Source organism: Taudactylus pleione, unplaced genomic scaffold, assembly GCF_031769625.1.
Source record: "Taudactylus pleione unplaced genomic scaffold, aTauple2 ptg000095l, whole genome shotgun sequence".
NCBI classification, from domain to species: domain Eukaryota; kingdom Metazoa; phylum Chordata; class Amphibia; order Anura; family Myobatrachidae; genus Taudactylus; species Taudactylus pleione.
In genome coordinates, this window is record NW_028284497.1 from 3,366,836 (window position 1) to 3,381,516 (window position 14,681).

A 14,681-nucleotide genomic window follows, 5' to 3' on the forward strand; every position below is an offset into this window, starting at 1 on the left:
CGGAACAACTGAAGCCCCTAAACAATGAACGCGTGACAACGCGTCTGCATTGGCCAGCTGGCTTCCTGGCCTGTGTTCCAATGAAAATTTAAAAGTTTGTAACGCCAAGAACCATCTCGTAATTCTCGCATTACTGTCCTTATTTTCAGACATCCACTTCAGAGGGGCATGGTCAGTGATCAATTTGAACTTTCTTCCGACCAAGTAGTACCTGAGAGCCTCTAACGCCCACTTTATGGCCAACGCCTCCTTCTCCACTGTGGCATAGTTTCTCTCATGTACATTCAACTTTCTGCTAAGATAGAAAATAGGGTGTTCCTCACCCTCCTTGTTCAGGGACAGGACCGCTCCTATACCTACTTCTGATGCATCGGTTTGTACTATGAATTCCCTTTCAAAATTAGGAGTCATCAGGACTGGTTGGGAACACAACGCTACTTTCAACTCCTGAAAAGCTTTCTCTGCCTCAGGACTCCATTCTACCATGACTTTTTGTTTGCCTTTGGTCAGGTCAGTCAGTGGGACTGCCATGGTGGCAAAGTTGGGTATAAACCTCCTGTAGTACCCTGTAATTCCCAAGAAGGCTCTCACCTGCTTCTTATTCAGAGGCCGTGGCCAGTTTTGTATGGCATCAACTTTATTGAGCTGTGGCTTTATCAGGCCTCTGCCAATGGTGTATCCCAGATATTTTACTTCCTCCATGCCTAGACAACACTTTTTTGGGTTGGCTGTCAAACCTGCCTTATAGATGGAGTCCAACACTGCTTGTACCCTGGGTAAGTGAGACTGCCAATCAGGACTATGAATGACCACGTCATCCAGATAAGCAGCCGCATACCATCTATGGGGCCTTAGAATCCTGTCCATCATTCTTTGGAAGGTAGCAGGTGCCCCATGTAGCCCGAAGGGCAACATCTTGTACTGAAACAAGCCCTCTGGTGCTGAAAAAGCTGTCTTTTGTTTGGCGCTCTCGGTTAACGGTACTTGCCAATACCCTTTGGTTAGGTCAAGAGTGGTTAAATACCTTGCCGTCCCTAGTCTCTCAATCAGCTCATCCACTCTTGGCAATGGGTAGGCATCGAATTTTGAAACACTGTTCAACTTTCGGAAGTCATTGCAGAAACGCACCCTCCCGTCGGGCTTTGGAATCAACACAATGGGACTTGACCATTCACTATGTGATTCTTCAATAACCCCTAACTCTAGCATATTTTTAATTTCTTTCGACACTGATTCTCTTTGTGCTTCTGGTAACCTATAGGGCTTTAGATTAACTTTAACCTCTGGGTCAGTGATGATGTCATGTTTAATGACCGAGGTTTTCCCAGGTACGTCAGAGAACAGCACCCTATTTCTAATCAGAAACTCCTTGACCTCTTGTTGTTGAATTGCCGACAGGGTTTTTGCCACTGTCACTTCGGGAACTAAGGGCCCTGGATTTACTGGAGGGGCTCGGTCGGCCGACAGTACCGTTCTATCTTTCCAGGGCTTTAACAGATTTATATGGTATATCTGTTCCGGCTTTCTTTTCCCCGGCTGGTAAACTTTGTAATTGACCTGCCCCACTCTTTCTAAGATTTCAAAGGGCCCTTGCCATTTAGCCAAAAGTTTATTTTCCACAGTAGGAACCAATACTAACACTCTGTCCCCAGGAGCAAAGCTGCGTAACCGAGCATTGCGGTTGTATACCCTCTGCTGTGCCTGTTGAGCCTGTTCCAGGTGCTCTCTCACTATCGGCAATACCGCAGCAATTCTCTCCTGCATTTGAGAAACATACTCAAACACCGTTTTGTAAGGACTAGACTGCCCCTCCCATGTCTCTTTGGCAATGCCTAGTAACCCCCTCGGGTGTCTCCCATACAACAAATCGAAGGGTGAAAACCCGGTGGAGGACTGGGGAACTTCTCTTATGGCCAACAATAAATACGGCAATAAGTTATCCCAATCCCTACCATCCTTGTTGACCACTTTCCTAAGCATGTGTTTTAACGTCTTGTTAAACCTCTCGACCAGCCCATCGGTTTGGGGGTGATAAACCGAAGTTCTTAACTGTTCGATTTTAAACAGGCGGCATAACTCTTTCAAGACTTTTGACATAAACGGTGTACCCTGGTCAGTTAGTATCTCCTTAGGTATACCCAGCCTGCTAAAGACATGAACTAGCTCTCTGGCAATGGTCTTGGTTGACGTATTGCGCAACGGGATCGCTTCCGGGTACCTGGTAGCATAATCCATTATGACCAGAATATACTGGTGTCCCCTGGCAGACTTCATTAAGGGTCCAACCAAATCCATCGCTATTCTTTCAAACGGCACCTCTATAATATGCACTGGAACTAGTGGACCCTTAAAATGTGGCCTGGGAGCATGATACTGACACTCAGGGCAGGATGCGCAAAAGTCAGATACCTCTTTATGCAGCCCGGGCCAGAAAAACCTCTGCATTATTCGTTCAGTGGTTTTCTCTACCCCTAGATGGCCTGCCGTTATATGACCATGGGCCAGATCCAACACTGTTCTTCTGTAGGCTTTGGGAACTATTAGTTGTTCCACAACATCTTCCCCCTTCTTAGTCACCTGATATAACAAATCCTGCCACATTGCCATGTGGGGATAGGACAAAGGACTATCAGGGTCTACAGGTTTACCATCAACTACTTTTACATTCTCCCTGGCTTTTACCAAAGTAGGGTCATTCAACTGCTCCACGGCAAAGACCTCTCTTCTGACCTCTAAATCAGGTAGACGATCACCTGGCCCAACAACACTTCCCACCTCAATGGGAGGCACATCAGTTGGCGGGCCACCGTCACGCTCCACATTCTCTAGTTCGCCAATCATAGTAGAAAAAGGGAATAACTCTGACTCAGAAGAAACTCCCTCCTCCACTACATCGACAACCTTCTCAAATGGATCGGGGTTGTTCACCACTGGAACAAAACGGCTTTCCCACAACTTCCAGAAGTGAGCAAAGTCTCTCCCCAATATTGCATCGTACATCAGACCATGCACCAAACCCACAGAAACTATAGCAGAACCACATGGTGTCTCGATGTTCACCTCGGCAGTAACATAATATCGAGTATCCCCATGTATGCAGGTCACACCAACAGTTTTCCCCTCATGCCGCAAGGGGTTCTCCAGCTCAGCTTTTATAAGTGTCACCAAGCTACCAGAGTCTAACAGTGCCTCTACTCGGTTGCCATCTACAGTGAGTACACACATGTGCCTATCAGTCTCAGCCTTCCGGTCAGCCGTACAGGCTATCTGTGCAAAGAAAGACCCCCTGCGGTAGACATGAGCAGTATCACATTGCATAGGTTCAGTTGTAAGTGAACAATTAGCGGCAATATGGCCGAAGCCACCACATCAGAAACACTGAGTCATATTAGTGTCTAGTCGTTTACGGGGCAAGAAACTTCCCGGCCTGGCAGGCCTGTCTCCAGGTTCTACACCCTCAGTCTTAGGTACATTCCACCGCCCAGCACCCTTCTCCCCTGGAACAGTCTTACCAGTGTCTGTGGGAGTTCGCCGGTGCGCCATCGAGGCTCGGTGGGGCATACTCAGCTCCTCAGCCACCACGTACCTCTCCACCAGCTCGACCAACTGGTCCGCGTACTTAGGGTCTGCATGGCTCACCCACTTGCGCAGAGTCACAGGTAATGATCGCAGGTACCGGTCCATCACGACCCTTTCTACGATCTGTGGTCCTGTCAGCATCTCGGGCTGTAGCCATTTTGAGGACAGATGGATGAGGTCATGCATCTGTGAACGTGGAGGCTTATCCCTATGGAACTCCCAGCGGTGAACCCGTTGGGCACGAACAAAGGTAGTGACTCCCAAGCGAGTTAGGATCTCCTGTTTTCGTTTTTTATAGTCCTTGGCATCAGCCAGGCATAAGTCAAAATAGGCCTTTTGTGGCTCCCCAGACAAAAAAGGTGCCACCAGACTTGCCCACATTCTCCACCATATTGTGACACAGTCAGATTAGGAGGTCCCTCTCCTGGGTAGGGGACTCCTTCCTTACACACACACACACAGCAGCAGGGAAGCAGCACACCAGTCTGGATGCGAGTACAAGCTGGTCGGCGCCAGTCTTTATTGTACAAAGTCAGAAATAACATAAAGAAAACATAAACATAAATCCTAGCCCTGTTGGGGCACTAACTTCACAGGTGGTTCCCGCACTACCAGAACCTGGCATGGCCTAATGCCCTCACCAGCAACAAAAGCACAGCACAACACTCACAGTTAGGTTTTCAAGTGTCTCTGAGCAAACTCCCTATCTGCTCTCCCAGGTGAGACAATCAGCCCTAAACACACTAGGCTTATATTGGCCACTCTCAGGTGGAAACCCTAACAAGCCTGTTACCAGGCTAAGAGAACCAAAACCTGGAGTGGCCGTGGGTGGAGCCCTCCCTCTCCTCTCACCCACAACCCCCAGGTCCCAAACCGGCTTTTCAAAAAGCCAAGACTCAAGCCTGCTACAGTGCAGACTTTCTCCTGGGGGTTTAGAACACATAAGACAGGAATCTGGGACCAATGTACCTGCCACAGACCACTTTACCAGTGATCCTATCACAATACATATAAAAGCAATTATGAGGCTAAATAAATTGTCTCACACAATACATTACATTTGTGACATGTAATAAACATACTAACATAGTAGTAAATCACTTCATTTGAATCTCAGCTCAGAGTGATATTGTATCCAGAATAGGGGTTTAGAAACCTCAGAATCAGTATACCATTGCTGGCATAAATGAAGTCATAATAGCTTCTCCTGAGAATGAAGATAATAAATAAATGTTCCACTCCATTGGTAGTAATTAGTATGAGCCACAGTCTATGCTGATGCAGCAATCAGTAGCAGCAAATAGAAAAGATGGTATTTATGTAGACAATAAATCCCGGTATAATTACCCAGCTCACTCTTGATTTAAAAGATGTTTAGAAGAGAAGTGCCGGTCCATAAATAGCGTGGACCCCGCTCGTGGGATGTTACCTTATGAGCGTATGTCATTCAGTGCAGTCTCACTGCGTGCTGAATCCAGTCTACACAACTATCTTATTAATTGCTACACCTCTTGCTTTGAAGTTGAGCCACCGCAGCAGACACTGAGACCTTTCCAGCTTTTAACCAAGACCTTTCTTCAGCGCACAGTGAGACTGCACTGAATGACATACGCTCATAAGGTAACATCCCATGAGCGGGATCCACGCTATTTCCGGACCGGCACTTCTCTTCTAAACATCTTTTAAATCAAGAGTGAGCTGGGTAATTATACCGTAAAATTCTACTCCAACCCCTAAGTATCACTTATTTTTAGTAAGCAGATCGCATTTCCCATAATTGTAATGGGAAATGTGATCCGACCAAAGTTACTAAAAATAAATTGTAAAAAAATACAGAGGAAAGCCCTGTGATAATAATGAGATGGCGTTATCCAGGGTCTCCCCTGGTTACCGGGCTCCGACTCTGCTCTAAAAGGCAGAGCCCGGAGCGGGTCCCAGTGATCAGCTGTGTGATCTAAACAGACCGCAAGCTGATCTCTGCTAAAAAAAAAAAAAAATAAATTTACTTACCTGACTCCATGGACTGGTGGTCGGGGCTCCGGTGATGTTTTCACTCTGGTCAGCTGGTCTCCCATGGTGCACTGCGGCCCGGTCATCAGGTGATCGGGTCCCGGTGCTGTATGGGATATCAGCTGACTGGAGGCATGGAAGACATCACCGGAGCATCAATGACTGCAGGTAAGTGCTATTAAGGCAGGGGGGGTTGCGGGGGGTGTCTGTGATTGTGGGGAGCGGGGCTTAAAGACAGGGGCTGGGCTTAGCGCCGGGGGGTAGCAGCGAGGGTCGGTCGGCACATGCGTGGGCATTTTGTCATGGTATTTTTGGGGAAAATACTGTGACTGGTGTGCGGAGGGGATTCGCAGGGACAGAGCTTTCTCGCAAGCTCTGTCCCTGCAAGGGATTTGTAGTAAATCCCTGTGATATTGCCTGAATTCGCAATGCGAATTCAGTTGATAATATCACACTACAATCTGCATTACAAATGCGGATTGTAGTAAATAGAGCCCAATGTCTGCTTGTCAAACAGGACCATTCATCTCCAGCTACCTTTTATGAAACTTGCTCCTAAGTACATTAGTCCCTGCCAAATTACCCAGGTTATCAATCAGGTGGCATTTTGGTTGAAAACCCTCACTGCAAAAACATCACATCATCTAGATGTTCTCATATACAGAGGCACTACCGAAATCCCACACTTTGTGTACTTAACTGTTCTGGAGGAACAAACCTGGGTAAGGGCATGAGATGTCCCTTCTAGACAGGATATTCCTGAGAAAGTTTCCCCAAAAGATGATTTGTTAGTGTCTGGTCACCACCCTTTAGAGGGGCGGTGCTGTCAGTGGCAGCAGTCATGGACACCACTGGCCTACCTCCAAAACTTAGTAGGCCACTGAATGCTGGCCTCCACAATTAGAGTCCTTAACAGAACCCAGCTGGGTTCAGCATCAGGCAACAGATGACAAAACACCTCTTTCAGGTGTTAACAGTAACCACCAGCACAGGTGACTCATGCAGAGAATAACCCATCCTCCAGAACCTGACCAGAGCACTCCTCTAGTGCGTGAGTATCAATTGTGTTCTATGTAGGTGCTCCCAAAATATACAATCAAGTATAGTTTTCTTCCAGTGATATTTAAATTTTGGTGTTTGGTTTCCTCAACAGCAGTACATTCATACCTATTGTACATTTCCATCTGTGGTGTTTCCAGGCAGAGTTCTCATACCAGCTAAGTACTCTGTTGCTTTTATCGTGGGAACCAACTAAACTAGGCCTCGACCTGGGCCTTCACTCAGTAAAGTCTAAGGGCCTGATTCAGAGCCGCTCGTTAGCGGCTGCTCGTTTGCTCCGAGCGATGTTTGCACAACTGCGCATGCGTACAGATTGTAATACGCATGCGCGAACCAGTCAGTGCGGCCAGAAATCGTTTGTTCTCAATATAGCGAGTGCCTGCTATTTTGAGTGACAGGAGAAGGCGTTTGTGGGTGGTAACAGTGGAAGGTGCTTGAAAACGGGGAGTGGAGATCCGAACGCAGGCGTGCTTAAAGGTCAAAGCGGGCATTTTATGGGTGTGCATAATTAACAAAGCAGCGTCATCAACCACGTCAGTTGGGTGTCTTTTAGCCAGATCTGCTCGCAATATTGCGGTAGGAAAAACCAACCACAAGAATAGCGAGCAGTTCATACGCTGTTGGATGTACTCGATTAATCTAATAAATAGCGGATATGACGTATGATGCGAGCAGCCAGGGGGCGTATTTTTCAAATAAACGAGCGCATGTTTTGGTTGCTCGTTCAGACATGGAGGCGTCAATAGACCGCAAGGAACGAACGGTTCATTTGAATAGCCACCCCCTTATTCTGAACGAGCAAGTGCAAATAGCGATCAGCTCTGAATCAGGCCCTAAATCCTCTTGCAGGGATTCCTGGTGAATTCTGGCGGGGGTCTTAGACTCCACCCCAAAGTTGATTGATTACGCCCATTGGAGCTGTTTGCATTTCTCTGTTTTGTGTGTGTGCCCTATTTTACTCTTGCTGGGTGTTTTGAGTTCCAGGGTTATTGTAATATACTCTGTGTATCTCATTACATGCTATGCGTTGTTCTTACAGTCCAAATACATATATGTTTGTCATTGCAAGCTACTCACTGTTCCTACAGTGCCCACACATCTGTGCCTCTCATTGCATGCTGCATGCTGTTACCACAGTGCCAGCACATAAGTGCATCTTGTTACATGCTATATGCTGTACAAACAATGTGAACACTTCCAAGTTCCTTGTGGCACATTACCAAAATATTACATTTATGCATCCGAATACTTGAATAAGTTTGAGGATAGATAAGCACCCTGTTTGATATGTAATTTTGTTAGGTAAGTTAAGGGTTAAAAGCTGGAAGGGGGTGTGGTTAGTATTCGTCACTTGAGGGGTATAAGCCTATGGTAGGATTTAAGGGAGGGCTTAGAGGTCCCATATAAATAGCCATATAAATAGGTGAGGGGAGCCATCTTCCTCTTTCCAGTTTATTTCAACCCCACCCAGCCACCCATGTAAGATGGTTTGTGTACATTTTCTGTTGTTGGTCTGTGCATTTGTCTGTGTTTGCTTCCAACAGGTAGAGGTGCAGCCTGGCGGGAAGCAGTGCTCATGGGCGCCCTATTATTAGTGCAGGAGTGCCTGTGGTAGCATTCTTCCTTTGAGAGCGGCCAGTTTGTCACCGCCTAAAGGGGGGACATGGTCATTGTTCCAAGGGAGGGACCAATGCTGTGCCAATTAGGGAAGGATGGTACTGCCCCAGGTCAGTCTGTGCAGGGCGAGGATCCGCCCCTTTTTATTTGTATTGATATCCACCGGGCTGTGGCCTTGGAGCACTGCTTTCTTCTTGCCACCTATTCTAAAATTTCAATTTGATCAATAAATTCTGGCTGTGACCTCTTTGAATTCCATACATGTGTCAGTGTGTTTATTTCTAGGTTTAGGATTAAGTTAAGTTAACAAAAGGGAATAATAAAACAAATGGGTGATTTATGTGTTCTCAGCTGTACATTTGGCATTTGTGCCTACATTTTTAAATAACTCAGGGTATTCTGTGGCTTCCAACTGTCAGAGTATAGTAGCAAAGTGTTTCCTTCTAGAAGCAAAATCCCAAGGCTTTATACACCAGTTGATCAAGTTGTGCACTCACCCCTTCCTTCCCTCACTCACCCCCTCCTCCCTGGCTAGCTTTAGTGCACAATTCAGACCTACAATTCAGACTTATTTGAGTATACTGAACTGACACTGATGTTTAACTGTTATCTATCAATACAGTCATTTTAAAGCTTCAATATGTGTGTATGTGTCCCTACATACACACTAGAAACCCAGCCAAGCACCTGTAGACTAGACACATTTACTAAGTACAGTGCCCAAACCAACCAACACTTGAACTTAATAATAAAAAGAAGATTGGTCTATTTTCACCTCAAGTCCAGAAAGATCCTGAATAGCTAGCTTCTGCAATTGGGATTTAGTGCCTGATTTATTTAGTTTTGGGCATGTAAAGGGCATGTGTTATACTTCAGTATAGTGGGGAGAAGGGAGTCATATACTACAATTTCTCTGGGCTCCAGGGCTCCATGCTACACTTCTGCATTCACTGTGCTGTTGTGATGTGAGGGAGTTGATGGCAGTGGCGTCACAAGGATGGTGCACGTCGCACCCGGGTGTCAATAACAGCAGCCAGGTGCTGCATTGTAGCATTATGTGCAGCACTTGGCACCTGACACAGTGAGGTACCCGACACTGAACATAGAGTGGTCCCCGGGGGCAGTCGGCATCTCCGGGGCCTTCAGAGTAATTAAAAGGGGTTCAGGCCATGCCCCCTACATGTGAGGCCACACTCTTAGCCACTACTATCCTCTACAAGCATTCTGCACTGGGTGTCACCTAGGTGAGTGAAGCTACTGGTTGAGGGAATTAATGTGAGAATCAAAAATATGAGGATCACTGTGTGGGATATGATGATGTGAGAAAGATTGCTGTCATGCCCCGAGGGTGGAGCCAGACACATTACTTCGCAATGAATCTCTTGCTTTCTCTGGGTGCAAATCATTATGTAATGTGCTGCACAAGCTGTGGTAAAAACATAGGCCCTCATTCAGAGCCGTTCGCTATTTGCGGTCGTTCGTTCTAAAACAAGGGGTGGCTATTCAAATGAACCGTTCGCTCATTGCGGTCTGTTCACGCCTCTAAGTCTGAATGAGCAAGCAAAACTTGCGGTTGTAATTTTGAAAAATACGCCCCCTTGCCGCTCGCATCATACGTTATGTCCGCTATTTATTAGATTAATCGAGTACATCGAACAGCGTATGAACTGCTCGCTATTCTTGTGGTTGGTTTTTTCAACCGCTATTTTGCGAGCAGTTCTGAGTAAAAAAAAAACAAGTGACGTGGTCAATGACGCTGCTGCATTAATTATGCACTCCCTTAAAACGCCCGTTTTGACCTTTAAGCACACCTGCGTTCTAATTCCACTCCCCCGTTTTCAAGCACCTTCCCCTGTTACCACCCACATACGCCTCCTTCTCTCAATCAAAATAGCAGGCATTCGCTATATAGCGAACAAACGATTTTCGGCCGCACTGACTGGTTCGCGCATGCGTATTAAAATCTGTACGCATGCGCAGATGTGCGAACATCGGTCAGAACGAACGAGTGGCCGCTTATGAGCGGCTCTGAATCAGGGCCATAGTTTACACTTTCCTGGCATTTCTGCTACTTATTTTATATGGGCAAGAAACTTTCAGGCACTTTTGTATTAATGTACTAAAAATAATCAACTATAATATAGTGAAACATACAGTAAATAAAGTCCACTTGTCACAACTTTAGTATTATTACAGTAGAAATAAAATGTTTTAGGTAGCTATATATACAGTAGGTACAGATGGGTCCTCATACACATATCCTTTTTGATGCAAAAAATGGTGCAGCTTAGATGCTCCACCACGGGTAGCAATTCCTGGACTTTAGCACCTTTACTTTGCCATCTACTTTACACCTAAAATTGAATCCATACATCAGGACATCATGTCCCACCAACCCCTAGAACTCCAGCCCCTTCTTTACCTAATCATTTCTCCACATCCATCTCACCAACTCTGACAACTTTCTCCCCTGTATCAGGAGAAGAGGTCATGGCCCTCATCTGGTCCTACCACTTTCCACCTCCCCCTTGATTCTATTGCCTCCCACTTTCTCCTGCCCACCTCCTTAATCTCTCCCTCTCATCAAGCACTGTCCCTTCTGCATTCAAGCAGGACCTTGTCTCCCACCTTCTTAAAAAACCTTGATCCTAACACTCTCTCCAACTACCAACCTATTTCTCTCCTGCCTTTTGCCTCCAAACTCCTTGAGCATATTGTCTACAACCATCTTACCACCAATCTTTCATTCTACTCCCTGTTTGACCCATTTCAGTCTTGCTTCCATTCTCTCCACTCCACTAAAACTGCCCTTATAAAAGTAAGCAATGACCTCCTTGCTGCAAAATCCAAAGGCCACTACTCTCTGGTCCTTGACTTCTCTGCTGCTTTTGACACTGCGGACCACCCTCTCCACATGCAGATTTGTCACACCCTTAGTTTACATGCTATTGCCTGCTCCTGCCTGTCCTCCTAACTTTGACTGTTTCTTCTCTGTCTCCGCTCATGTCTCCTCTTCCCTCCTGTTTCCACTAATTGTAGGTGTTCCCCAAGGTTCTGTTCTTGCACCTCCCTATTCTCCCTCTTTACATCTTCTTTAAGTGAACTCATCAGCTCTTTTGTCTTCCAATATCATCTCTATGCTGATGGTACTCAGATCTGCCTTTCCTCCCCTGACCTCTCCCCCTCTCTCCTCACTCGTATCTTCAACTGCCTCTCTGCTATCTCTTCCTGGATGCCCCAATGCTTTTTCAAACTTTACATGTCTAAGATTGAGCTGATCATCTTCCCACCCTCCCGCATAACCTCAATTCCCACAATTTTATTGTCTATTAATGGAACAACTATCTCCTCTAATTGCACTGTCTTGGAGTTATCCTTGACTCCTCGCTCTCCTTCAAGTCCTGCCGCTTGCATCTCAAAAATATTTCCAGGATCAGACCCTTTCTTTCCCTTGAGGCAACTAAGACCCTCATCCACTCACTGGTCATATCCAGATTTTACTATTGGACTGATCTGGCCTATCTGACTCCCACCTTTCTCCACTCCAATCCAACTCCACTCATCTTCATCTCTAAACATTCTACATCTGCCTCCCCTCTCCTACAAGTCCAACACTCACTCCCCTTTCCCTTCAGAACCCAATTCAAGGTTCTTACACTCGCGTACAAAACCCTCACCAAATCCTCATCCCATTTACATATCAGATCTTATCTCACTTCACACTCCTGCCCACCCACTTCGCTCAACAAATGCATGCTGCCTCTCTTGCCAACTGATTACTTCCTTCCACTCCCTCCTCCAACATTTGCTGCTCCCTACCTCTGGAACTCTCTCCCTTTCCCTATCACATCTCCACCTCTCTACAAATCTTCAAATGGGCTCTCAAGACCCAAAACTTCATCAAAGCCTTCCAGCTCTAATCCTAACCTGCTGCTCCATGTTTCTTTCTCACTGCCTACCCCATCTGTGTCACCCCTGTCAGTCTGCCCTTCCCCTTTAGATTGTAAGCTCCAACGAGCAGAGGCCTCTTCCCTCACAGGGCTGCCATCAGGAATTATGGGGCCTGGGACTAACAAAATAGGCAGGGTCCCCCCAGCCCTAACCCAAGCCTCCCTTCCCATGCTCCACCCACATCCCTACTGGCTGGTAGAAAGTAACAAAAAAACAAAGCAGCCCCAGCCAGTCCCACTCCCCACATCTGTCATGCTGCAATAATGCAAGAAAAATCAGACACACATTAGTAATCTTGCTCCTTCTTCTGTTCTGGCTGCTCCGGCTCCTCAGTCCACACACCACATGCCGTGGCTCCTATCTCATTTAGAGATGTGGCGTAACATCATGATGTCACACCACGCTGGCTCAAAAGTAAAATTTTATTGTGGCTTTGGTAGGAGGCGGAATGTGATGGGAGGGTGAGAAGTGATTGGTGGGTAGGGAGTAGTAGTGGGCAGCTCGCTGTTAGGAGCGGGCCCCGGGCCTGTCACTTACTATCTAGGTGATAGTAGCAGGCGGTAATAGGAGTGGACAGGCAGGGAGTCATTTCTCTTGTGCAGCAGTAGGGGCTAGTAGTCGTGCGAGCCTCCTGAGTGTCTGGGTCCGGGACTCCAGTCCCGGCAGTCAAACCCCTGATTGCTGCCCTGTTCCCTCACGTGCTTCTCTTCACTCATACGATCATCTACTCCCAACTCCCTACAAGGACACCTAACATTGGACTGCTGACGCCCTGCTACTTATTTGAGTGTTATGATTGCCATTGCAGCAATGTTTATAAAATATGTTCTTGTCCTGCAATGTTTTGTACTGTAAGTTGCTGTTTTCTTGTTTGCTCATTTGTTTATGTACTTTGTAAGGCGCTGCAAAACCCCTGTGGTGCCATACAAAGGATAATAATAATAATAATAATAATAATAATAATAATAATAATAATAATAATAATAATAATAATAATATGCCTCTTATCATTACTGTCATAGCAGATTAGTAAATGGGAAATCCTATAATCAACTTGCTGGTGAAAAGAAAAAAAATAAGAATTTCTGTTCCATAACAGCAGAATATCCAATATTTAGAGAGGAATGTTATATGGTACCTAAGTTAATGGCATACATGGGTTACATATTTCTCATAGTTTGCCTAACTTTATAGACATAAATTACTATTGTTTTTTTAGTTTAATAAAACATTCCCATGATATTAATTAGAAGTTAAGAAGTTAAGTAAAATAAATGTATTGCCAATAGTAAAATACTTTAATGTTACACTGGCCAATCATCACTTGTCTATCGGTGGATGGGGCCCTTAGGACAAATGCCTAACATGACTTAAGGAGAAAGAGAGATGGGTTATGGAAGAGAGCATAAAGTATTGCTGAGGGTGCATAAATAATCATTTATTTTACTTAGTTTTATGATGTGGCAGAATAATGCACATGTCAACACAATCTACAGTGCCAAGCTCATAAATAGTAAGTACTGTAAGCAGCAGTTTTGAAGATGTGTTATATGTTGTTCTAAAACCTGAACAGATTATTGATTTTTCCCCCAATAATAACAATGGTTACCAAAAGAAAGAAAATCAATAATATTTAACTTTAATTTTTATATTTTTAATCTAATTTAATTTTTTTGAATGTTATATCCTAGAAAGTAATAAGAACTACTGTTGCTTTCACTGTGTTGTTTTATGACATGTTATTTTGAATTAATAAAAAATTTCCATTCCTGTTTTATTAGGCATTAAAATGTGATTACTGGTGGGGTCTCATTGTGTATTACACATGGCAGAGAAGGGCACATATGGGGAAAAAAGCTGCACAATGTAATTTAAAAATCTTTCTAAATAAAACTTTTTTGAATATTTTATTCACACATTTAGTTAAGAACTTTATTTCTAATTCAAACAGTTGATATCATTTCTCAATATGTGTTACTGAAATTTCAGTGTGAATTGCCATAATTTTTCACTTGTTAACAGTGTAACCTTTTATATTAACAAAAAGTTTGGGTAAATGCCTGTAACAGTATCTTCTGATTTGTGTCAATATTATATGGACTGATGCAGAGTTGGCCACAATTGTGCTTACAGTCACAGGTGTAAAATGTGTTCACTAAAACTGATGCAATTGTCTGCATATAAAAAGTTGCAATTACCCCAAGATACATGCAGGTTCATACCACTAGCATGTGATAGGCATAACACCATATAAGTGATATACAACAATGGTTTTAACCACTTATAGTATTTTGCTTTCAACTTTTGTTTGCTGTGGCATACTTTGGTGCTTTGTTGCATCTGTAATGACAGTTAGATGCAACATTTAAAGAAACGGGGTCTGCTACATCTCTCAGAGCATCTTAGTCGCAACGGTTGTCTCGTGCCATATGACGTATGAAAAAAAAGTGTGAGGAAACATCTGT